Source organism: Tamandua tetradactyla, chromosome 10 (assembly GCF_023851605.1).
Source record: "Tamandua tetradactyla isolate mTamTet1 chromosome 10, mTamTet1.pri, whole genome shotgun sequence".
Classification (NCBI taxonomy): Eukaryota; Metazoa; Chordata; class Mammalia; order Pilosa; family Myrmecophagidae; genus Tamandua; species Tamandua tetradactyla.
In genome coordinates, this window is record NC_135336.1 from 78,282,474 (window position 1) to 78,308,188 (window position 25,715).

Below are 25,715 nucleotides of genomic sequence, written 5' to 3' on the forward strand. Positions count from 1 at the left end.
GAGAAAAACTGCCAACTAAGACTCCTATATCCAGCAAAATTGTCCTTCAAAAATGAAGGAGAAATTAAAACATTTATAGACAAAAAGTCACTGAGAGAATTTGTGACCAAGAGACCAGCTCTGCAAGAAATACTAAAGGGAGCACTAGAGTCAGATATGAAAAAACAGAAGAGAGAGGTATGGAGTAAAGTGTAGAAAGAAGGAAAATCAGATATGATATATATAATACAAAAGCCAAAATGGTAGAGGAAAATATTATCCAAACAGTAATAACACTAAAAGTTAATGGACTGAATTTCCCAATCAAAAGACATAGAATGGCAGAATGGATTACGACCCAGCAATACCACTGCTAGGTATCTACTCAAAGGACTTAAGGGCAAAGACACAGACGGACATTTGCACACCAGTGTTTATAGCAGCATTTTCTACAATTTCAAAGAGATGGAAACAGCCAAAATGCCCATCAACAGACGAGTGGCTAAACAAACTGTGGCGTATACCTACGATGGAATATTATGCAGCTTTAAGACAGACTAAACTCATGAAGCATGTAATAACATAGATGGACCTAGAGAACATTATGCTGAGTGAGTCTAGCCAAAAACTAAAGGACAAATACTGTATGGTCCCACTGATGTGAACCGACATTCGAGAATCAGCTTGGACTATATCATTGGTAACAGAGACCAGCAGGAGTTAGAAACAGGATAAGATAATGGGTAATTGGAGCTGAAGGGATACAGACTGTGCAACAGGACTAGATACAAAAACTCAAAAATGGACAGCACAATAATACCTAAGTGTAATGTAACTATGTTGGAACACTGACTGAAGCTGCACCTGAAATATGGCTTTTTGTTTGTTTGTTTGTGTGTTTGTATCTTTTGTTTTTGTTTTTTTCTTTTTCCTTTTTATATATATATATATATTATTAGTATTATTATTTTAATTCTCTTCTCTATATTAACATTCTATATCTTTTTCTGCTGTTTTGCTAGTTCTTTTCCTAAATCAATGCAAATGTACTAAGAAATGATGATCATACATCTATGTGATGATACTAAGAATTACTGAGTGCATGTGTAGAATGGAATGATTTCTAAATGTTGTGTTAATTTCTTTTCTTTTTTTTGATTAATAAAAAAATTAAAAAAAAAATAAATAAATAAATTAAGGCAATCTGTATTTGAATTTACTGTTACTTGAGGAAATAGATTAGGAAAGGACAGCTAATTTTGGTCTTACTTGTATTATTAATGGTTTGAATTGATGTACTTATACATCAACCATCAAAGATTAGAAATTTCAAAATAACAGATGTCCCATCATTTCAAAAATTTCCAGAATTTATAATTTTTTTTTCAAAATTCGACTGCTTTTTCTTTAGATGTTGTGCTTTCTTTCTAAGTGATAATTGCTAGTGTAGTTTATTATATAATATGTTTTAGTCCTGTAAGATAGAGTCTGTTGCTCCTACCATATAATTAAATCCAATAAGTTCTGGTCAGGTTGACATGTTTTACTTATATTTATTGCATCTTCATATTTTTTAATACTTTTCCCAAATTAATGCAATGTTTTAAAAATTATTGCATATTCATTTTTATTCATTTATTTATTTGGCATATTCTTGATTTAAATTCTCACTTAAATGAAGCAACTTGGCAGGTGATCAGCCTTTCCAAATGCATGTTTATGAGAGCTAAAATAGTGAGAGAATAATGTCCCTAAATTTTACATATTTGATTGAATTTATATTTTACCTTTGGCCAAATAGAATACATTTGCTTACATTAAGCATCTTCTGGAGTCTTTTTGGTACAAGTGTTCAATAGCCTTCAGGTTCTGGGGACACAGAAATATGATTAAAATGAGAAGAATAATTTTAATTTTCGTTAAAAAATTAAAGTTTCATTAATTTAGTTTGTTAACAAATTTGTTATCCAAAATTGAGTGTGGTCATTCTTCATATTTTAAAATATGAGTCAGGAAGCTGGATCACTATCTTAGGTAAATATAAAATGGAAAGTGTATCTCATTTAGAAAATCACTATGGAAGAAAAGATTTTCCCCAAAATTTAAAATGTTAAAGCAGAATGCACCAATAGAAAATCAAAATTACTTCATTAATAGCCTGGAAATTCATAACTTTTAAAAATTATTTGGAAATTAGTGATAATAGATCTTAATGTCAATTAAGATTAATTAGTTGCATGTATATATATTTGCATATGTATATTTAAATGTGTGTGTGTGTGTGAAATATGTATATAAACACTGAAAACATAAAATAGTCAAATACTTTAAAAATAAAAAGAAAATACTTCAGAGAATCACTTTACATTCCTAGAACAAAACAATCACCTACATATGCTTGATTTTAACTTGAAGCAGAAATAGTTTGAAAAATGAAGAAGGTTGAATTCATTCCAAATTTTCTCCAATCTATAAACTGTGGAATAAGGCTTGGGCAATTTTTAATATTCTGTGATGCTGTTTAAATTTTGGCAGCTTACTTTAATGCTATAAAATGACAGTAATAATAGTCACCTCTCAAAGTAGCTATAACTGTTTAAGGGCATCTTGTGATATTAGCTATCATACCTGGTAGGAAGAGAAAGTTGGAAGTAATAGACATTTTGTTCTCTTACTTTGTTTCATTTGTCCCAAGGATATTGTGAAAGAAACAAATTCACCAAGTTCTTGGCCTTAAATAAATATTACATAGGAGAAAAAGAAAAAAAAATTGCATTTAATCAAATATTCTACTAAATCTTGTCTGCTTATGTATTTTAAGATGTAAATATATAAGTATTATTTTATAAGATATGTGATCATCATTAAAGTTTTTCTTCTTCTGCCAAGCAAAATCAGAGCAGAGATAATGTTATCACTTCTAAGCAGAAACCTTTAAAATTCAATATGCAGTTAGCCACTTTCCTTTCCTCTTCCACGGAGTTTTGTACAAACCAAATGGTGTGATTCTAATAAGCTGCATCCTTTCAGTCCTGAAGCTGACAGGAAGCAGAACCACCAGCTTAAATGTGAATGAAAATGTACTATTAAAAATTAATCCTTTTGTTTGAGCCACTGAGATTTGGAGGTTGTTATTTTGCATAACTTAGATTATTTTAACAGATATTTAAGGCATGATGCTAGGTTACATAAGGACATCAATGAAGATTACCATATTGCCTCTATTCTCATCTAAAGCTATACTTCTTTCTTGGGACAAAATGCTAACTAGACTTTTTATGTCATATTTATAAAATAATTTTCATCCTTTATATATATATATAGGACCTAACTATTTGTACTCAGTAATTATACATACTCTTTGCAAAGCTGGAAAATAATACTAATAAAAAAACTGTCATTCCACAGATCTTCTTAGGAAGTAAAACAAACCTTGACCTATCCTCTCACTAATGAGTTCTAACAGTAAAGAATAAAAAATTTATGACAGTTGTATAAGTCCAATCTAACCACCATATATCTATGAATCCTCATGCACTTACAAATGTATTGCAACATGACTAGTCCCATATGTTCCTATATTGTTATGCAGAGGAAAAATGCATACATATGACCTTTAGAACTGAGAATTACCAAAAAATAGCACTGTAACCATAATACAAGCAGTAGTAATCAATGTCTAAACATTGGCAGCTTAGACTTCCGATTATGTTCCAACCGTTAAAGAGTTTGGAAATGGTTGCTATTACAAGAAAGAGTAGGAAAAACTGAAAATTAGTGACTGCTCTTGAATCTATCAAGATTTCCCTGAGGTAGCAGGGAAAACCACTCTTCTGAAAGCTGGAGAAGCAGACATGTCCAGAGAAATACAACAACCAAGATCTGTTTATCTGGAGCAAAAGCCTCTGGAGGCATAAACTGGTAGAAACACAAAAATAGCAATGTACATCAATTGCTGAGTTTGGAATAGTATAAGAATGAGAAACTGTTGGAGTAGAAATACTTCTATGCATTATACCTCAAGAAACCCACCATGTTCTCATGGTGAGGTTCTGAAATCCTTATGTGGCACTTACAGTGGGAGGTGAAGAATAATCATTGTGAAATGCTTGGATTATTAACCATAACCAAGAATAACTTGGGGGAAAGGACTTCAACAGAATGCAATTCTGAAAATAATTCCAGAAGCATAAGGGAATTCTTCCAACTATATGCCCTCTGGTTTTCCTGTCACACCTAAGGGAAAAAAATCAAAATAAAACCACAGTCAACTTGGAACAGCATTCTAAGGAAAGAGATTTGGAGCATCACAGGTAAGGAAAGAAGTAGGGAGCAAGGGAACCAGTCCAGCACCTTCTGGGAAACACTTGTGAATGTCACCACCTTAGACATAGAACCATTAAGATTGAGACTTAATCAGATTATAGAACACTCCTGCTTCACACCCTACCATCCATTAAGGCAGCTCCAGTATAATAACTGTAGATTACTGAATGACGAGTAGGGTCCAGGCTCTCTCTGGGAAGGAGTACTTAGGGAAGCCCCAAAGCCAAAAACAGAGCAAAGCATGAACTCTAGAGCTATCTGACACCTCTGGAACATAGAACTGCAGCCTAATTCCTTGCTAGAGTAACATAAATCCTCATAATACAGGTCTACTTATAACAGTTCCTATTTTCCTATTAAGTATATCTGGCTTTCAACAACAACAATAACAAGTCACAAAGCATGTTTTTGAAGATAAAAAGTAAGCAATCATAACCAGACATAATATATGACCCAGATGCTGGAATTATAAGAAAAGGATTTTAATGTAATCATGATTAATATGTTGTTCTACTTTGCTAGCTGCCAGAATGCAATATACCAGAAACTGAATGGCTTTTAAAAAGGGGGAATTTAATAAGTTGCTAGTTTGCAGCTGTAAGGTTGAGAAAATGTCCCAATTAAAGCAAATCTATAGAAACGTCCAATCTAAGGCATCCAGCTAAAGTTACCTTGGTTCAAGAAGGCCCATGAAATTCAGGTTCTCTCTCTCTCAAGTAAGAAGGCACACGGCAAACACAGTCAGGGCTTCTCCCTTGGCTGGAAGGGCACCTGGAGAACATGGTATCATCTGCTACCTTACTTTCCTGACTTCCTGTTTCCTGTAGCTCCCCAGGAAGCGTTTTCCTTCTTTATCTCCAAAGGTCACTGGCTGGTGGACTCTGCTTCCTGGTGCATTCTCTGCTCTCTCTGAATCTCTTTCATTCTTCAAAATGTTTCTTCTTTATAGGACTCCAGAAACTCCTCAAGACCCACCCAAAAATGGGTGGAAATTTGTCATCACCTAATCCAGTTTAACAACCACTCTTGATTAAATCACATTCCAGGGAGATGATCTGATTACAGTTTCAAACATATAGTATTGAATAGGGATTATTCTACCTTTATGAAGTGGGATTTTAATTAAAAAAATGGCTTTTTTAGGGTACATCATCCTTTCAAACCAGCACATATGTTAGGAACTTTTATAGAAAAAATAGACATCATGCAAGAAAAGATGAGTAATGCAACAAGATACATGGAAAATCCAAAAAAGAATCCAAAGCAAATATGAGGAAAAAAAAAAAGAAAGCCATAATATAAAGAATTTCTCCAACAGTCTCATCAGTATATTTGACACAATTGAAGGAAAGAATCAGTGTTTGTGAATATAGGTCAATAAAACTTTCTGAAATGTATTGCAAAGACAAAACAGAATGGGGAAAAAAAACAGAGCATTCTAGAACTATGTACAACATCAAAAGTTGTAACATATCAATATATGTGTAATTGGAATAGCAGAAGGAGAAGGGAGACTGGCACAGAGAAATATTTGAAATAACAACGGCCAAGAACTTGCCAAAATTAAAAATAGACACCATGCCACAGATCCTGGAAGCTCAGAGAACATGGAAACCTTAACAGGTATAGTGGTTAGAAATTTCCTACTCTATAGTCCTACAGCCTTCGTGGTGATAACTGTGTTGCAATCGTAGTGTTCCATTAAGGAGGGAACATCCATTCCCTCAAGGATGCAGTCAAGAAAAGTCTGATACCAAATTGATTAGAGCTCTTAGAGTAACACATTTTTGATACACTTAAATATCCCATTTCTCTTGGCATAAGTCTGTCACGAAAAGAACTAATTAGAGTTGGGTTCAGTTGATCACTGTTTCAGAAAGCAGAATATCTATACATTATTCTCTACACACCAGCCCATTCGTGTCACTTAGTTGTCTCTTAGAGAGAATTTTATTCTAAAGACTGCTCCTTCCTGCAGTGAGTTTTGCTAGGATTATCCTGTTCCATCTTAGCCAATTTCCTAAATTTATTCCTCAGGCAGCAGGGCCCAGGGTCTTTGTTGCTTATGTCACAGAATCCCTTGGCTCCTTCTTAGCAGGTGAGAGGCTTGAATTAGCAACTTCCTCCTTCACTACCACCACGCCACCAATACCCAACATACAACACACAACTATTCTTGCCAAGGGACCTATTGCTGACTTAATTTAAGGCTGGGTAATACTGAGAAGAGTATTTTGTGTAAACATCACTGGACAAAGTCGCTGCCCACATATATTTCATGTAAAATTAGAGAGGAGTTTTAGCTAGGAAATTATTTTGAATTTATGGGGGATAAGATAAAACTATATGTCCTCAGGCCTCTAATGAAAACCAAGTGTAGACTTAAAGACTGTGTTAACTTTGACTTTAACTCTGCATTTTTGACAAATGCTTTAGCTATGTTTCTTATAGAATCTCAAAAATGAAAAAAATTCCTTAGGTTTCTCAAGATTCCTTCATTATGAAAAATTCTGTTAAGTAAATGGAGACATTTTGGGAGATCATCAAAAGACTATGAAAGTAAGGCAGTACCCAAGAAAGCTATTTTTAAAAAAATCAGTGATCTGAAGACTAAACTCTGTAGAACACTGTTCTTTAAAGGATAGCAAAAGAGAAAGAATACGTAACAGAAGCAAACAATGACCTTTTGAGTTTTAGGAGAATAGCAACTTCTGAGGATCATGGAAATTTTATATAAATTTAGTAAAGTAAGATTCATTGGAAGTATGGAGTAGAATTTTAATTGTGATGGATTACAGAGAAAACGGGAATGAAAATTTTAAATAATTTTTCAGAAATTGTGATTTTTGAGAAGATTGATTTATTTTAAAGAAAGAGAAGTTTATGTTGCATAGCAATGCAGTATGAGAAGAAAAAGACACCATAGGGTTGATTCAAAATTTGTGATTTATAGTATAGTTGTATCTGAAAAGCAAAATGGCAAAAGGCAATGGGCAAACATAGCCTTGGATGAAAGTTTCTAACTTTCAAAGACATTTGTAGAATCTGCTCTTGAGATACACGAAGAGAAGATATGAGGAGGAGAAAAAGGACTTGAACTTGCAGTTTGATGGTAGTTCTTTGACAAAGACTGTTCATGATCCACCAACATTCATTTCTCTCTCTCTCTCTTTCCTGTCCTCCTTCCCGCCATCTCCTTCCTTTGTCTCCCTCTCAATAATAAAACCCTCAAGTCTAAAATAGACACATGACTTCTCAAAGAGTTACTCCATTTCTCAGTCACTCTAAACCCTTGTATTCATGTAACCACATTCCAGCCAATGGTATCTGAAGAGTACTGATGTGAGTCATTTTGATCCATGTTTTTAATAATTTTGCCTTGCACTCTCTTGGCACATATCCCACTTCCTACTGCATAAAAATTGGAATATATTTTTGGACCTCAAGGTGAAAACTGATCTATTAGCTCTGAATGATGTACCAAAGGACTGAGAAATAAGATAATACGTAAGTTATTTGTCTAAGCCATGGCATGTTGGAGCTTCTGTGTTACAAAGCCAAACCTTGTCCCCTACCTGATGAAACTCCCATAATAGGCAGCTTATTTTCATAATTCCATTAACATACTTTTGTTAAAATCCAGTCTCTAAAATAAAATAAAATATTCAAATTTGCAGTTATATAATCTACAATATAATCTTCGTAATTCAACACTGCTCTGCAATATAGATAAAAAATACCTTTATTGGAAGATTACATAAAAGATTTTAAATTAAAAAATGTCAAGTGACCATTAGTTCTGAGTTAGTGATTATTTTATGCAATGGTAAATTAAAATTACCATCTTAAATACTTTAGTAGAGTATCATTGAGGAGCTTCAGTGAGTAGTGGTTTAATAAAGATTTAAACCATCGCTGTACCCCTTTTGCTCCACCTTTTGCAAAACCAACCAACAAAACAAAACCCATTCGTTTGTCACTCAGTTGCTATCTGTTTTACATAAAACAAAATAAAAGGACTCATCATCATAAGAAAGCAAAATGTTGTTGCTGTTGATGCTGCTATCTTCCTCATTACATTTCAACATTTAGAAGAGTTTTAATTTTATTTAAAAATCGGTATAGAGTTACTATAACTATGAGAGTTATAGTAAGGAAGTGCTTGAGTTTTTAAAAAGTCAATGCACACATTTGTTATAGCCTTTATACAACACCATTGTGGAGTCAAGACATTAAACTTTCTCAGTTTACTCTCTGGAGTGTACTGACCAAACCTCTAATTTCAAGGAAAAGTAAATATAACTGAAGTATTTGGAAAGGTGAAGGGAATCAGTCCCCCAACAGTGCTTAAGCATGTCTTAAGTCATATATGTCAAAGGGCAGAGCTGTAAGTGTGTCTCTCCATTTCCTGAAAGTGCTCTGAATTGCAACACCTTTCGTTTATTTTCTCTCAGACTCTGGAGTGAAAGAGATGACTAGTGACCTGAAGTTCAGGAATTATTTTCTTAGCACAGTTGACTTCTTTGAATAGTAACAACTTGCATATAGTTTCCCGTTAAACTTACTTTTAATTATCTACCAAAATATAATTAATGTATATTATCAACTAATATATTAAGTTTCTATACCCCGTCCATTGGATTTTGTCCATTCTTGAGGGGCTTCTCAATAAAATATATTTCTATGTATGGGAGATGTCACATAGCAGATTCTCCCTGCAATAATTCTATCCTAGTCTTTTCCCATGACGCATGATGGCACTTCCAGTCTTTCAGATCTTGGACAGAAATAGAAAACCATGCTTGCCAGCAACATGCTGTTAAAGACGTTATCGAATATATGGCTAGGATATATCATCGATAAGCTCTAGTATTTCATTTTTATTAATTTAGCAGATATTTTCTAAGTGGTTCTATTAGTTGTTTGACCATTTATGTCTTAGAGTTGCAAAAGTAATCAATGTGAATCGCTATCCTCAGGAGTTACAAATACATGCATTAATTGATTAGCATGAAGTCAAGTAACTGTTATAGGGCAACAGTGTTAGATTCTGTCAAATATTGGACATATTACCCAAGTTTTCATCTTTAGGTAACAGAAGGAAATGTTGAGAATAAGCAACCACAATCTTACTGTTCAAGGAAGTGGACAGTAAGTCCCTTATTTGGGGATTTTTACTCCAATTGCTAGTTCTTCATTAATTAAATGATGATTATGCTTAATGTGCTTGCTGGAATAGAATCTATGTCAGCTTCTCAAAGCATAATTAATCCATGGTTCCTTTAACACATAATCACACGCACACAAATACATCCACACACTTAGCTTACTCAGCATTTCTAAAACAAAGTGAGAGCTTTTTCCACTGAAAACCTTACCTAAATGAATAAAATTATCTCAGAAGCAGATGACTGTAGGTTATAACAGGAGAAAACTGAGATTAATCCCACCAGGACATCTGTTCATAGATTGATCTGACACACTATGTATTTCTGTTAAACCAAGTCAGCACTCAAAACAATAAGTTTCTGATTATTCATTGTTTCCCATATTGTCGTCTTCATGACTCCTTTGTTCTTTTTTCCCCTTCTGAATCCTCTGTCCCTGAATCTCTTTTAATCAAATGTTTCTCCCTTCTTTCCTTAGGTATAAAATTGCTTTTCCCTGAAGGCACAGTTACCACTACAGGTTGCAGAAATGCAAACTGTAAAATCACGCCATTGGTGCATGGAAGACGGTACCGTTGTCATCTTCAACTTTCCTCTTTTCTATTAGGTAAACAAACAATTGTCATCTTCCAAGGTTCACATCATCACTTTATCATTAAATGCCTTTCTTCTATTCTTTTAACTTCATAGATTGTTATGATTTTTATGCATTTTCTTTTCCATTCAAAATAGCTGTACATTTTGCATCTGCTTATGCACAATTTTGTCTGCAAGAAACACTAAGTGAACAAGGAAAATTTCACCCACATGAACAAAACCCTGTAAGGAAATACAAAACATGCCTAAACACTTCAAACTTCTATCAACCACCTGAGTTTTCAACTACATTATGAGTCACACCCTCCCATGCCTGGTGTTCTTTCCATCCAATTTCATATAACACTCCACCACTATTTTACAATAATTTCCATGTTGTATCTGTTACAATGCCCACTTACATAAGAACATGCCAGATCTATTCTGAGTTAAGTGACAAATTTATTACAGTATTTATGCATAATTTGTCATTTGATTGTAGAACTGTGTTACCATCTTAATTTACTTTAATAATATGTTACTGAGAAAGCTTTGGAGTTGTGACCTTTACCTAATTTTTTTCCCTGAAGCTCTCTTGTTTTTGTTATGTGATTTTGCACAGCACCATGATTTTTAAGAATGCATATGTCACATTATAACAGGACTATCTCATTTAGCATTGTCCCCCCTGGAAATGGAGCTACTGAGATCTGATGGGAGCAGAGGAAGGAATTATACTGTCACATATTTCTGAATTCTAGCCTCAAGTTGGACATTCATATTAAATTCAAATACTTCTATTTTTCCCTTGTCACCTATAAGCTACATTCTCAGAGGTTATTATTTAAGACTTTCTCTATATTTTCTATATAGGAATGTGAGTAACTTTGAGACAACAAACACAAGTTGTAGTGAAAACAAGAAATTATATCAGAAATTTGAGCGACAGATTCTATTTCAAAAAGCAGGACTTACTTGTGGAGGATGTCATGAAGATAGAGAGGAAAACCCTCAGCTCTTGCTTGAATGATTGGATACATAGTACTACTGCTTATCAAGAAATACACTGTAAGAGGGTAAGTTGCTTTTAGAAAATTTTGCTAAATATAATTTTGTTGAGTTCGAGGTCATGTGGGTCAGCTTACAAAGAAGAGATAGAGATCGAGAGAATAGACAAAAGAAAGGAAAGATAGTTTACACACGTTTGCTTGGTTGGTTGGATCTAATATTGGAGACCTAAAAGCCTGAGGGAAAGATGTCAATATGGAGAGAGATTTTGAGGAATCAGGAAAAAAAGAGTGAAACCCCAGATGATCAAGATCTCTGACAATCAGGAATGACTACAAGCCAGAAGGAGATTGCTCTTCTGTAGGATGAGGAGTGTACAACACCTGGGATGCAGGGCAATGAAGGTGGAGGTACAATTGAACATGACCCAGGAAGAACTTGAAGCACTTCTTGCCTGATACATTTGCCGTTTCTTAAATTAAATATTTCTTAATTGATTGCAAACAAGATGCAACTATCTGCTATTCCTTTTGATGTCAGAAACAAAAGAAAACACTAAAAGAAAACACCATGAAGCTCTTGCACATTTCTTAAGCAAGCAACATTTATCAAGCAGCACACATGCATGTCTAGGAGGAAAAAGTACACACACACACATAGACATAGTTATCACATTTGATCTGCTTCCTTCAATTCCTGATCATTTAACATGAGTAAAAATCAGTTATTTCAACAAACACCAACCTTGAAACCTAACTTCACACAGTCATTAAGATGATCAATCATTTTGTTCAAATACTTTTTAATATTTCATTTTTATAATAATAAAAATGTACAAACATTTTAAAAATGAAGACATGTTGTACTGCCCCATGGTCATAATTTCTCTCATTCCTTCCTATCTCATATTCTCCATTTCAGTAATCTAAGGTATTTAAGAGAGATAGGGGATCTCCTATATAGATCTCATCATTAAGAAACAGATGTTTTCATTGCCATGTAGTAATTCTTACATTGAAAGAGAGATCTTCTAGTGCGATGATTATTTTCTGGCTTTGAACCCATTATATTTTGTAAATAATTATGTAATAAATTATAAAATAACCATTTTTAATCCCAGCTCTCATATAAAAAATTTTTAAAAAGCTCTCTAAATCTATAAGTCACTATTTATAAAATGAAAATGCTTACCTATATCCATCATGTGCTTAAATATTCAGGGAGGAGATAAATTGACTGAATAATGGATTAGTCACTATTTATAAAATCAAAATGCTTACCTATATCCATCATGTGCTTAAATATTCAGGGAGGAGATAAATTGACTGAATAATGAATTATTTTAATATGACAAATGTTGCTGTTATTTATACATATTGTTATTTCATTATAAGAAAGAATTACATAAACATTTGTGTGTAATATTTTAGTTAGTCCAGGACAGAACTGCCCACCAAAGAAAACTTGCATTACCCTTATTTGATATAATTATAAAACCTTTCCATACGTATCTTACAAATGGCATGCATTTGAGGGGAATCGATAATGCAACTTGTATAAAATACTGGGAAAAACAATAGCGTATATTAGGTTCCTGAACAGGGATGCCAATGAACAAATCATTTCATTGCAAAATAGTGCTTCAGTTTAAATTCTAGATTATGGCTATATGGATGCATGTGATAAGCACAATTAAGGACTGAATTTCACAAAAAAAAGTAGGCAGAGTAATTGTGAATTGCATATATTTGATACACTGCTTTTTCTACTTTATTACCTTTTTGTTCTGAATTGAAATCAGATAAAAGAAGTAAAACCTCATGAAAAATGTCTTCCATGCTTTTGTACAGAATCATAACTTTCCATTAAGCCTGTGCGTAGATCGTGATATACTTTCTTAGCACACTTAACTATTCATGTCAAAATGATAGGAAGTACCATGCTGTGACCTGACAATAAAAGGCTAAAAGCAATTTAGGAGAAAGGATAAATAAACAGTTCTATATTTTAATTATTTTGTTAATTAAATGGAACTGAACAATGCATATTTTCTCATCATCATACTTGGGTGATTTTTTTTAACTTTTTATGTTGTACAGTGTAACATCTATACAAAGCAAAGAAACAAAAATGCAATCGTTTTCAGAGCATTCTTCAACAAATAGTTATAGGACAGATACCAGAGTTTGTCATGGGCTACCATGCTATTATATCAGATTTTTCCTTCTAGCTGCTCTGGAATATAGGAAGCTAGAAGGAATATATATATATATATTTTATCACCACAACTGATTTTTTTTCTCTTTTGTGAAAAATAGCATATATACAAAAAAAAGCAATAAATTTCAAAGCACAGCACAACAATTAGTTGGAGTACAGATTTCAGAGTTTGGTGTAGATTACAGTTCCACAATTTTAGTTTTTTATTTCTAGCTGCTCTGAGATAATGGAGACTAAACGAAACATCAATTTAATGATTCAGCAATCATATTCATTTGTTAAACCCTAACTTCTCTGTATAACTCCACCATTACCTTTGATCTTTCTATTTCACTCTTTAAGGATATTTGGGCTACAGTTATTTTAAATTTTGTATGTTGGAAAGGGCTGTCAATAATGTGGGGTAGGGAGATGGAACTATCTGTTGTTCTGGAGAGGCTGAGCCCCTAGGTTTCAGGACTTATCTGGACTAGGGACCCACCTGGAGGTTGTAAGTTCTGGAAAATTACCCTAACTGGAACGGTTTTGTTTGGGATTTGGCAAGGTATGACACATACCTGGGTGATTTTGACATGAATAGTTAAGTGTGGACTCTAATATTAAATAATGATTTGGAAAGGATTCTCACCAATATTATATAAATATATACTTCAAATCACAGAAATAAGGATAGGTTATACACACACACACACACAAATGCACAAAATATGCATTTAAAATAACAAAGGGCATGATATAGATTTTGTTGAATAATTATCAATGAGGAAATTTCTCACCTATTATTGCATATTCAAGTTTTACAATTCTGTTAATAGCTGCATATAATAGATATAGATGATTAAATATAATACTAAAATGCATGTGTATTTGCAAATATACCACATTATATAGTAATTTGAAAAGATTAGATACAAGTTGACTATCTAAATACCCAAGCAGCATACATAACTATATATGTCTATCTCTATATGTGCATGTATATATACATAGGCAGAACCATATAAACATACATGCACATATTTACTTTTCTTTTAGTAACATAAACTACCATTTATACAGCACCTACAAATTTCTTATTATTATCACAGAGAACAAAGAAAATATAAAACTCTCATTTCCATCAACAATGTCTACAATATAATTATGTAGCTGTGACAAATGTGAATGGAATACTAAAGGAAAAATATGGCATTATATATTGATGTAGGCATTTAGAGAAGATTTTAATATATAATAACAAGCTAGATACATGGAATTCACATTTTTAAAAGGTATAAACTGATATTGGGTAGGTCAAGGGAAAAGTTCATGAGGTTATTGGAACTAGAGTCATGCATAAAATTTCATATTATAAAAATAAGAACAGGGTAAGATCAAGTAGGGAAAATGATACTAGTTTAATTGGCAAACTAATTTATATCCAGTGTTAGATATTATTAAAATCAACTCTATACAAGCTGAGTTTTAAAAGTGGGGAATTAGGCAAACAGCTTATTTTTCTTTGTGTATGTATCTATATATCTATATAAAATCAGAGATGTTTACTTAGATGTTTGTATATGATGTATACATAAATTTTGACATAGGCATTTCATGGCTGGTATGGAAGGCATCTCTGATATCCGTAGGAACTTTTACCCTAGTTTTCTGTTTTATAATCCTCAGCATACTGTTTCCATCCAAAGTCATGACATAGTTCCACATGGCTGCTAACCCTGCAACTTCATGTATACATTCCAGGCTAGAAGGATATATTCCCATTGAGAACGTATAGAAAATACCTCCATCTCTCCTAGGAAATGCTTCTTAGAATTCTAAAATAATACTCCCATTATATTGTATTAACACACTTTAGTGATATGACATAGCTGTCTTCAAGAGAAGTTGGGACATGTGGTATTTTTGTTGGTTACACTTGAAAACATTTATCACTATGTAATTCAGATAAATCTCATATTGATACAAATACACATTTGAATAATATACCTTTATAAGCTTTCCTGTGCCAAGCATGTATCATTCCCTTGATACTCTGACATATACTATACCCTTTAGCCTTCACATTTTCCTAAGAAGGATTTTTACCTTCTTTCAATGATCAGACAATTGAGGCTAAAATTGCTTAAGTATTTTGTCTAGGATCACATAGATCATTCGTGCTCAAGGTAGGAATGTAAAACCCATATTTTTAGTTACTCTTTTCTTTGTTGCACTCATGATTCCAAGGGCCCGTTGCAAAAATGCAAGGAGATGTCTCGATCTCAAAACAGATTCCCACAAATACAATCACATTTTGCAATGTTAACCTAAATATGCTAAACAAAAATTAATCTCAGGTTTCACATGAATGGAAAATAAGAATAAGAGTTTGGTAGGCATGCTATGTAGAACATCCTGGCATGAAAGAAAAAAATATCAGAAAGTAAACAACAGAGTATAATATAAAGAGGGATTTATGTTTCTTTTCTCTGGAAAAAAAAACACAATGGGATAATACAAGAAAAATGAGTAAATGAGACATAATTCCTCCTTCAAGAAATGCTACATTCAGAAGTCACATACAAAACTGCAGAACTGAAATTTATCAGCTAGTCAGGCTGATACATACACACAATCTATTTGATTCTGTGGGTTTATTAAAATCAATTTTCTGCACAAGGTGGAAATTAATTAGTATAAAATTCTTGCCAACATTTTATTAAAGTGCATAAATCCCTTTAAGGTGGAAAAGTCAATTAATGTATGAACTCTCTATTCATTTTATTTTCAATATTTTTTTTAATAAATGGAATCTTAATTCACTAAGAGACACCGGAATCAACTATTGAATAATAATATAAGGTAAACTTCATTTTTCAGGTGAGGGAACTAAGATCCAGAGAATTTTTATTTTTCTAATATTAAGTTCCAATCCAGATTTTCCTCTCATTTCAAATCAACCTAATGGCATAGATCATCTAGAATCTAAGTGGAGGACCACGGCTGCTATTTTTGAGACTGAGCAGAATTACAAAGGAAGAGCACTAGTTCACAGCAGCCCACTCTTGGCTTACCACCTTTGGCTCCATCCTGTTCTTTGACTTGCCTTCTAAACATGTATATGGATGATGCAATCTGCATGACAAAGCTCCATCCACAGTCTCTCAAAGACCTGCAGGACTTGGTCCTTTCTAGAGATAGCTTAGGTCTAGCAGTATACCCAACAATGAAATGTTCAAGAGCAGAAAAGGGACATAGCATAGGCTGGACCCATTGGGCAAAGTTCCAAAGTTCCCAGATCATGATTCAGAAGAGTGGGGCAATGTCTGTGTAGGTGTATCCCTTAATGCTATAGATGCCTATACAAATGGGTCATGGCAGGGACCTCCAAGGCCCAGGTCTGAGAATCAAGGCCCTCTTGCTTAGATGGAATAGCAAGGCAGTGCTTTTAGGTGACTTACTTCACATCCAGTGCACTTCTTGCTCATGCTTTCTCATTTCATCACTTAGACTTGAGGATTTGTTTTTAATTTGCATTTTTTCTCCATTTTGAACTAATATGTAGGATATGTGAATCCTATTTTGTGGACTCACTGCTGCTTACATTTTTCTGAGTAGATGTTTCATCCTTAATTTAATATTTGTCTCATTCTAATGTTTTTCTTTGAATTAAGATGATAAACTATTGCATTGGTCACTGGATTTAAAGTATGTTTCTAACTTTAAAGGTAAAATCAATGCATTTGAATACATGAAAATTAAATATTTGCATAATAATACAGAAAAGTTAATTAACTGAATAAATAGGGGCAATAAATAAATAAAACCATGAGTTCATAAATCTTAGACATAGGAGGTATGCAAGTTAATAATATAACATTGGAATAAATAAAATATAAAACCAAAATTAGAAATAAGGAAAAATAAGTAAATAGAGAAAATAAGAACTAATATTATACAAATATAAATCTTGAATGTCTGAAAATGTATTGAAGATCTGTTAAACCTTACTAATCATATAAAAATAAAAGATAGACAAAAGAAAGAGAGAAAAAGAAAAAGAAAGAGAAAGAGAAAGAGAAAGGAAGGAAGGATGGAAGGGGTATTCTTATACTTTTTAACTGATAGATTTCCAAAATATGGTAATGCAAGTTAGCTGTAATAGACATTGATAGATTGTTAAGAACGTAAATTAATACAGCATTTTTGGAAATAAATGCACAAATAGGAATTAGTTTCAGTCATTCAACTCATTCCATGTCTAGAAATCTAACCTAAGGAAATAATTAAATATAACAAAAGTAAGCAATTTGTGATAAAACAAACAGAAAACATCTTGAATAATTCACATTAGGGAGTATGAAGAATCAAATATGGCATTCGCATAAAGTCAGGGAATTTCCAATAGAATGTAAGTTTGAAGGAAATAGATTTGTTCAGGAAAACCTTTAAATTAGTTCAACTTGAAAGGAGGTTGATTTTTTTTGTCAGACTTTTGAGGGGTCATTAAACACTGGCCCTGCAAACTTTAATTTTCAGTACCATTAGAAAAGAGCAGTGGGACAATGTTTATATTGTGTTACACTCCCTTTACCAAATCAAGAAGGGTGCTCAAGACAGGAACCCAGTTTATCCTTTCAAGATAAATTCCTCAATTAAACTAGTTTTTTTTCTTTAAAATGTGTTTTGAGTGTGTGTACACATGTATTATTTGTACATGCTTCATCGATCAATCTAAATCACTCAGGGTACAATCTTAAAGCAACTTTATTTTCCTCTTCATTCCTACACTTAACATTTTGCCATAATTTCTTCCTCCCCCCACATGAACGTTCATGCACAAGTCATAGATTCAGTTGCCTTTTGATTACAGAGAAGTTTTATTTCAAAATAAAGTTGCCCATTTTAATGTAGTGATAAAGACTCCGGACTAAATTTTTCTTAAACCTTCTCCATTCCTCCAGCTCATATGTGTACCACAGTGGAGAGAGGACAGAGTTTTCCTTTTCTTTTTCTTTTTCACTTTCTGTGCCAGCCTTTTATTCTCCTGCTCATTTGCTGTGCCAGTTTGAAAGGATATCTGTACCCTACAAAAGCCATGTTTTAATCTTAATCCCATTTTGTAAAAGCAGCTGTTTCTTCTAATTCCTATTTAGCACTGTATGTTTGAAACTTTAATTAGATCATCTCCCTGGAGATGTGAGTCAATCAAGAGTGATTGCTAAACTGGATTAGGTGGAGATGTGTCTCCACCCATTCAGGCGGGTCTTGATTAGTTTACTGGAATCCTATAAAAGATGAAACATTTTGGAAAATGAGAGAGATTCTGAAGGAGCAGAATGATATCACCATGAGAAGCAGAGAAACCACCAGCCAGCGACTTTTGGAAATGAAGAAGGAAAATGCCTCCCGGGGAGCTTCATGAAACAGAAAGTGAGGAGAGAAAGCTAGCAGATGATCCCATGCTCGCCATGTGGCTTCTCACTTGTAGAGAGAAACTCTGAACTTCATCAGCCTTCTTGAACCAAGGTATCTTTCCCTGGATGTCTTATGTAAGTAGCAGAGAAACTTAGCCTATCTATAGGTATACCTAAGAGTTACTTCAGGCGGCACTCTTTTGTTGCTTAGATGTGGCTTCATTCTCCCTAAACCCAACTCTGCAAGTGAAATCATTGCCTTCCCCCCAATGTGGGAACATGACATCCAGGAAAGTTTCCCTAGCTATGTAGGAGATGGCTCCCAAGGATGAATCCAGCATTGGCACCGTGGGATCAACAATTCCTTCCTGACCAAATGGGGAATAAGTGTAACTAATAAAGTATCAGTGGCAGAGAGAGTTCAAATAGAGTCAAGAGGCTACTCTGGAGGTTGCTCTTATGCAAGCTTTAGTTAGATATTTCTACCTATGATAATCGGCCAAAGCCCAACCAGGACCATTCCAGCCAATGCTAAAGAATATGTAAGATTCCACAAGGGTTCCATGCACTAGTGTAACTTTCCAGAAATCTACAACCTCCAGAGGGATTTCTGGACCAGATAAATCCTGAAATCTGGACTGCCCAGCTTCTCCAGAACATCAGCTATTTTCATCTTCCTACCCCATATTATTGACTGCCCCTTCCAACATGAAAAAATTAGAATGGCCATAACCCAAAGACCCCTAAAGAGAGGAAAAGAAAGATCAAACGTGATGGTGGAGTTTTATAGAGAAGATAGGATTTAACAAATGAATAGGATTGCTGAATTATTAAGCTGATACCTCATTTAGTCACAGTATCTTAGAACAGCTAGAAGTAAAAACCTAAAATTGTGGAGTTGTAATCCATGTTAAACTCTGAAATATGTCCTACAACTAATTATAAGTGCTGTGTTTTGAAATTTATTGCTTTTTTGTGCATGTTATTTTTCACAAAAAAAGAAAGAAAAAAAGTTGATTGTGGTGATAAAAAAAAATAGTTAAGTCTTCCATCCTCCTATATTCTGGAGCAGCTAGAAGGAAAAATCTGAGAGAATCATGTGGTAGCCCATGACAAACTCTGGGATCTGTTCTGTAACTACTTATTGAAGAGTACTTTGAAAACTATTGCTTTTTTTATTTCTTTGCTTCATATATATGTTATACTATACAATTACAAAGTTAAAGAAAAACGTCATGGTGTATCATGCATGTGTGGTCAAGTATCTCTTCAGTATGTAGAGATACTCACAAAATGATTATATAATTCTTGTCCTCTGGGGCCTCAGCTGAAGCCAGGACACCTTGGAGATGGCATTTGGGTATCCCTGGGGTGATTAACCTTTCAAATATCTTGCAATGTCCTTCATGTATTTTCAAGTATCTCTTTAAAACTTTAGATGGATATAACGACGCTATATTGTTCTCAGCCTCTGGGGACTCAACTGAAGTCAAATCAAGATTGAATGAGTACCTTTTAAAATTATTTTACATATTGTGTCTTTGCAATTATAGAAACCAACGTCAAATTAGGCATATAGAGAGTGCAAATGTAAGCATAATTATGTAGCTTTTGATTGCACAAATCAAGGGTGTGCACCTTTTGGGATAGCTATTATTATCTAAACAAAGCGTAGTGCACATCTATACCTTTTGAGCCAGTAACCACCCAGCAGAGGTAATCACGTGCTTGATCTGTAAATACAATGTCCATCCAAATCAAGGACATTTTGAGACAGAATCCATGCCTGTCATTTCTGTTTTCATTTATCAATATACAAAGTACAACCTCCTTACCCAAAGAGTTCATCAATACATTCTTTGCCACCCAAGAGTTCTACTTTCTTGTCACCCTCTCTGTCTACAGCCCTCTCCCTCCTCAGAAGTCTTTAAGCTAGAACTCTATAAGTGCAGAATTCTCTATATTCTCAATTTAATTAGTTTTCTCTCTCTTGCCTTAACTGAACTCTGTTTCTCTCTTTGGAGAGCAGCAGCTACTCTATTCTATAGCACTCTCAACTTATCATTGTAGCCTCTACTTCCCTCTAATATCAGGATTCCAAGGTGGAAATTGCTGTTCTCTTTTCCTCTTAAAGGTCTTTTATGCCTCTTTAGACAATATTATTACTTCTTTGTCACTTCCATTATTCCTTGAGCACTTTACAACCTGGTCCACAATACTTTCCTCTACTCCTAGGCCTGCCATTGTCATCATCCTGAGAACATACTGACATTCACACAGACAATATAGAAAACACCTGAAAGTCTCACTTTTACATTTTTATTATTTCCAGTGGTGCTTTAAACCTTACTCAAATTTTCATTTCCACAATCTGTTTGAACGTTATCATCATTTATAACAATTCTATCTCTAAATATCCTTAGTTCACTGATCCTCAGATCTGATCACAATCTTATTTACTAGCAAGTTAAAGAGCTAGATAGAAGAAAGTATACAGTTAGTTTTTGTCCAAAACTTTCTTAACTGTTAAAAATTTTTGAACGTTTTCATTACCACAAAAAATTGAAATAAGAATAAAAATAAAAACATCAAAGAACATGCAAAACACCCCATTACCCTTTATTCCCCCATTATTTGTTTATTTATTTTCTTTATTTTCTTACTGGTCTGTCCATACACAGGATAAGGGGAGTGTCAGTCACAAGGTTTTCACAATCACACAGTGATATGAAAAGCTATATAGGGGAGGTGGCACAGTGGCAGAATTCTTGCCTCCCATGTGGAGACCCAGGTTTGATTCCCAGTGCCTACCCATGAAAAAATAATGATAATAATAATAATAATAAAAGTTACACAGGTATGCAATCATTTTAAAAAATCAAGGCTATTGGAATACAATTCAACAGTTTCAGGTATTACCTTCTAACTATTTTAATACACTTAAAAACTAAAAATAGATATCTATATAATCCATAAGAGTAAACTCCAGAATGCCTCTCTCAACTCAAGTTGAAATCTCTCAGTCACTTCCACTTTTTGTCAAAAAAGCTTTTTCAATCCCATGATGCCAGGGCCAGGATCATCCTTGGGAATTATGTCCCATGTTGCCAGGGATTTACACCCCTGGGAGTCATGTCCCATGTAAGAGGGGCGATAGTGATTTTATCTGCAGAGTTGGATTAGAGAGGCCACATCTGAGCAACAAAGCAGGTTTTCTGGGGGTGACATGTGTGCATAATTATAAGTGGGCTTATTTTCTCCTTTTCAGGAACAAATTTCATGAGGGCAAGACCCAAGATTGAGGGCTTGGCTGTAGAAGCCAAGAGTTTAAAGCAAGACCTACAGAATTTGTTGCAAGCTGCTGGCCTTGGGATGGCAGCGGTAAACTGTGGCGATTGTTATGTAGAGCAGTCTGGGGGGAAGAAAATGTTTACCCCAAACAGTTATGTTAAGTATGAAGAACACTGTGAGATAAGAATCCTGCTCCCTCATGAAATGCCTGCATATCTATTGACATCCTGTGGTATATAACTAGGATCTGGTTGAGAATAAAGTTGTCTGATGTCTGATATAGATTTAAGCTTCAGACCCCCTGAACCCATTTGTGTCTGTCTTTCTTTTCTTCCTTTCTCTCTCTCCTTCTCATCATTCCTTAATATCCTTCGAGCTCTGTTTCTACAGAAAGCAACCTTTGGCGCCCAAATGTGGGGCTCGAAGAAGACTCCAAATCAATATTAAGGAACCAAGGAAAAGTCTCATTAGAGGCACGTGTGTCCAGCCGATAGAAGAGGACTCGAGTCATATTGGTAAGTAAGCATTTTCCTTGGATCATCAGGGTAATGGGTAATCATAATAGGCGGCTGGAGGAGTATGTGTGTGTTAAAGCTACTGGGGTGCCTGTTAAAACATCTGAATTAGTAAGCTTATTTGAGCTCATTCAAAAACATTGTTGTTGGTTTCAGCCTTAAGGCCATAATGTTTTAAATCTTAAGTAATGGAAATTCGTTATGAAGGCTTTGCAGTGAATAAACGACGGGGAAAATATTCCTGTTTCTATTTGGTTATTGTGTTCAGTCAGGCAATGAACTACCTGGCTCATGCTTTGTCTTAAACTCTAAGTTGTGTTTCTTCTCAATCTCCCACTACCCCTTCTTACCCTGTTTCGACAGTTGCTTGAGCCGGACTCAGCAATTGGTGCCCAAACAGGGACCTAATAAGGGAACTCTTAGAGCATAAAGTGAGGAGATGCTCCAGGGACATCCACTACAAATACTACAGGCGGGCCTTTTTGGGTTGAGCAGTGGTCCTTATCTGTAGAGAGGTTTGAGGCTCTGACTCGGTTGATTTGGGAACAGTTTGGAGCAGGACGTTTAGAGGAGTCTCGTGGTTCTTGGAATTCTCCAATATTTATTGCAGGAGAGAGGTCAGGAAAATGGAGAATGTTGACTGATTTGATAAAAGTTGATACTGTGGTTCAGCCTATGGAGTCATTGCAGCCTGGCTTGCCCACACCAGTTGTAATTTCTAAGAACTGATTTATTATGATAGATTTTTAAAATTGCTTCTTTGCTGTGCCTTTGGCAGAGCAGGATAAAGAAAGATTGGTTTCTGGGCTTGTTCTTGATGGGCTGCCTTTATATAGGGATTCATGTACACCTGAGTCAGAGAGTATTCAGTGAGAAAGGTGCCATACCAAACGGGGGTCAGTGCTCATTGATGGTTCCTGTGGCAGGTTGGTCCCCAACAGGGTGTGCAGTTCGGGATTGTAGTTCTGACTCAAGGTATTCTGTTAGGTTACCTTTGTTTAGTCTGAATGATTATTCTATGAGATTTATACCAATACTACAGGTAAAGTCCTATGACTCAGAATGGGAGCGGCAACCCCATCTCCTTTTGTTAACTTAAATCCTCAATAAACAGCAATTTGGAAACTGGCCATGAGTTTAGCTCCTATTCATGTTTGAAAAGAGAAATATATTTTAAGAACTTTAAAACTAAAAATTCTTGTTAAAAACTATATATTGATAGTTAATGCATATTTGAAACATTAAAGTATTTTAAATATTTAACATTATTCTAACAAATTTAATTTTGATGGTAATTACATATGTGGTAAAATATTTGTTCAAAGTAATGATTTAAGTATGAAAGATGTATTTTTATTAATAGGAAAACAGAATAGTTTTATCCTAAAATGAATAAGTGTTACTAAGCGAGAAAAATATAGGACAAAGCCTTAACTAATATAATAAGTGCTGAGGGTTTATAAAAATAGAAATTATGGTTAAAATCAGGAAAGATTTAATGAGTCTAAAATGACAATGTTTTCTTGGACTTTTAGCCTGTTCTAATGAAAGGATATAAAAAGAAATTCTAAATAATTAGTTAGAAAGCAAAGAGTCTGTGTTTTATCAAAATAACTTATGTTAACTTTTATCATGTTATTATCTGTATAAAAAATACTGATTTTCTCCTGGGTATCATTATACTGGCAAAAAGTGCTTCTTGCCCTAAACCAGGTGGCTTAATCTATTAATCTAAGTACTATTACTATAAATGAATCTATTACTGACTAAATAATATTCAAATCATTTAAATACATAAATTCCTTTAAGCCAAAATACTTTAATGCTTTGTCCAGCGTTTATATAAACTATATATGTATAAACTAAATTTATCCCAAGATAACCATGGCTTATAGTGGAAGCAGATCAGATTTGAGGGTTGAATGCAAGGAAAAAATATACTTGTGGAGTCTTTTTTGTTCACCTGATGTTGCCATTACATGCAACTGATGTTGCTATCACATGACCTTGGTAAGAAATAGTTAAAATGTACACTCTAGCTGGGAGGACTGGCTATCCCCCCAGAAGGAGGTGTACTTTAATAAAGATATCTAGGTCCCAGGAAGCTCCTCTTGGTCCCTAGCCAGTTCCCAGAGGACCGAACTGTGCCCGGTCATGTAAGCAAATCAGAATTTGGCCACTATTGTGAGAAAATATCATAAAAACTGCATGAAATAAACTTAAAATTAGCAAAAATGCACAACCAATTATAAAGAATCCACATTCTTGCATTCCTTTTTAATCAATCCAATGAATTCAATTTTAAAAATTTGGTCATTTACTATGGGTACATGTCACTATTGACACCCTGCTTTCAATTTTGCTACCTGCCACTTTAGGGATTCCTAATTATATGTTACAGAACTTGTTTGATATTTTACAAGGAGATTCTGATTTATTAAGCAAAAGGCAGTTAACAGCTGCAGCTGAATGAGAGTTACAATTAATTGAACAATGCATTCAAAAAGGACAGCTTGTTCAAATAAAGCTAAAAAAGCCTGTTGATTTTATTATTTTCTTTACCTTGCAATCCTCCCACAGGCCTATTTTAGCAAGACGGTGTTTTAAAATGGATTTTTTTACCAAACAATTGACAAAAATGTTTAAATACATATTTGCAAAAGATTATTTCTTTAATAGTCAAAGGTCACCAAAGATATTATCAATTAAGAGGTCATTATCCCTAATTGCATAGTGTGTGATCTCACAAAGGAAGAAGTTCAAAGTCTATATATTTTCAATACCTCTTGGCAAATAGCATTAAGTGACTTTAAAGGACAAATGAATAATCATTTGCTATGTCGAAACTTTTACAATTTTTAAAAATGAATGCAATGGATTTTGCCTAAAATAGTTCTGGCTTCCCCGCCAGCTATTACTGTCTTTACTGATGATAATATTAATTGAAAGCCTGCATATGTCACCCCAGTGGAAAACAAGTTAAAAAATGCCTTATACCTCAGCCCAGTGTACTGAATTAGCAGCTGTAATTCAAGTATTGCAAAGTTTTCCACAATCTCTTGATATTGTTTCTGATTTTGAATATGTTTACCAAACAGTTACTCACATTGAGACGGCTTCTTTGTTTAAAAGAAATGAATTGTCCTGAATGTTTTTACATTCACAAACATTAGTCAAAAGCTGAATTACTCCCCTTTTTATCATGCATATAAAGAGCTCAAACCAATCTTCCAGGT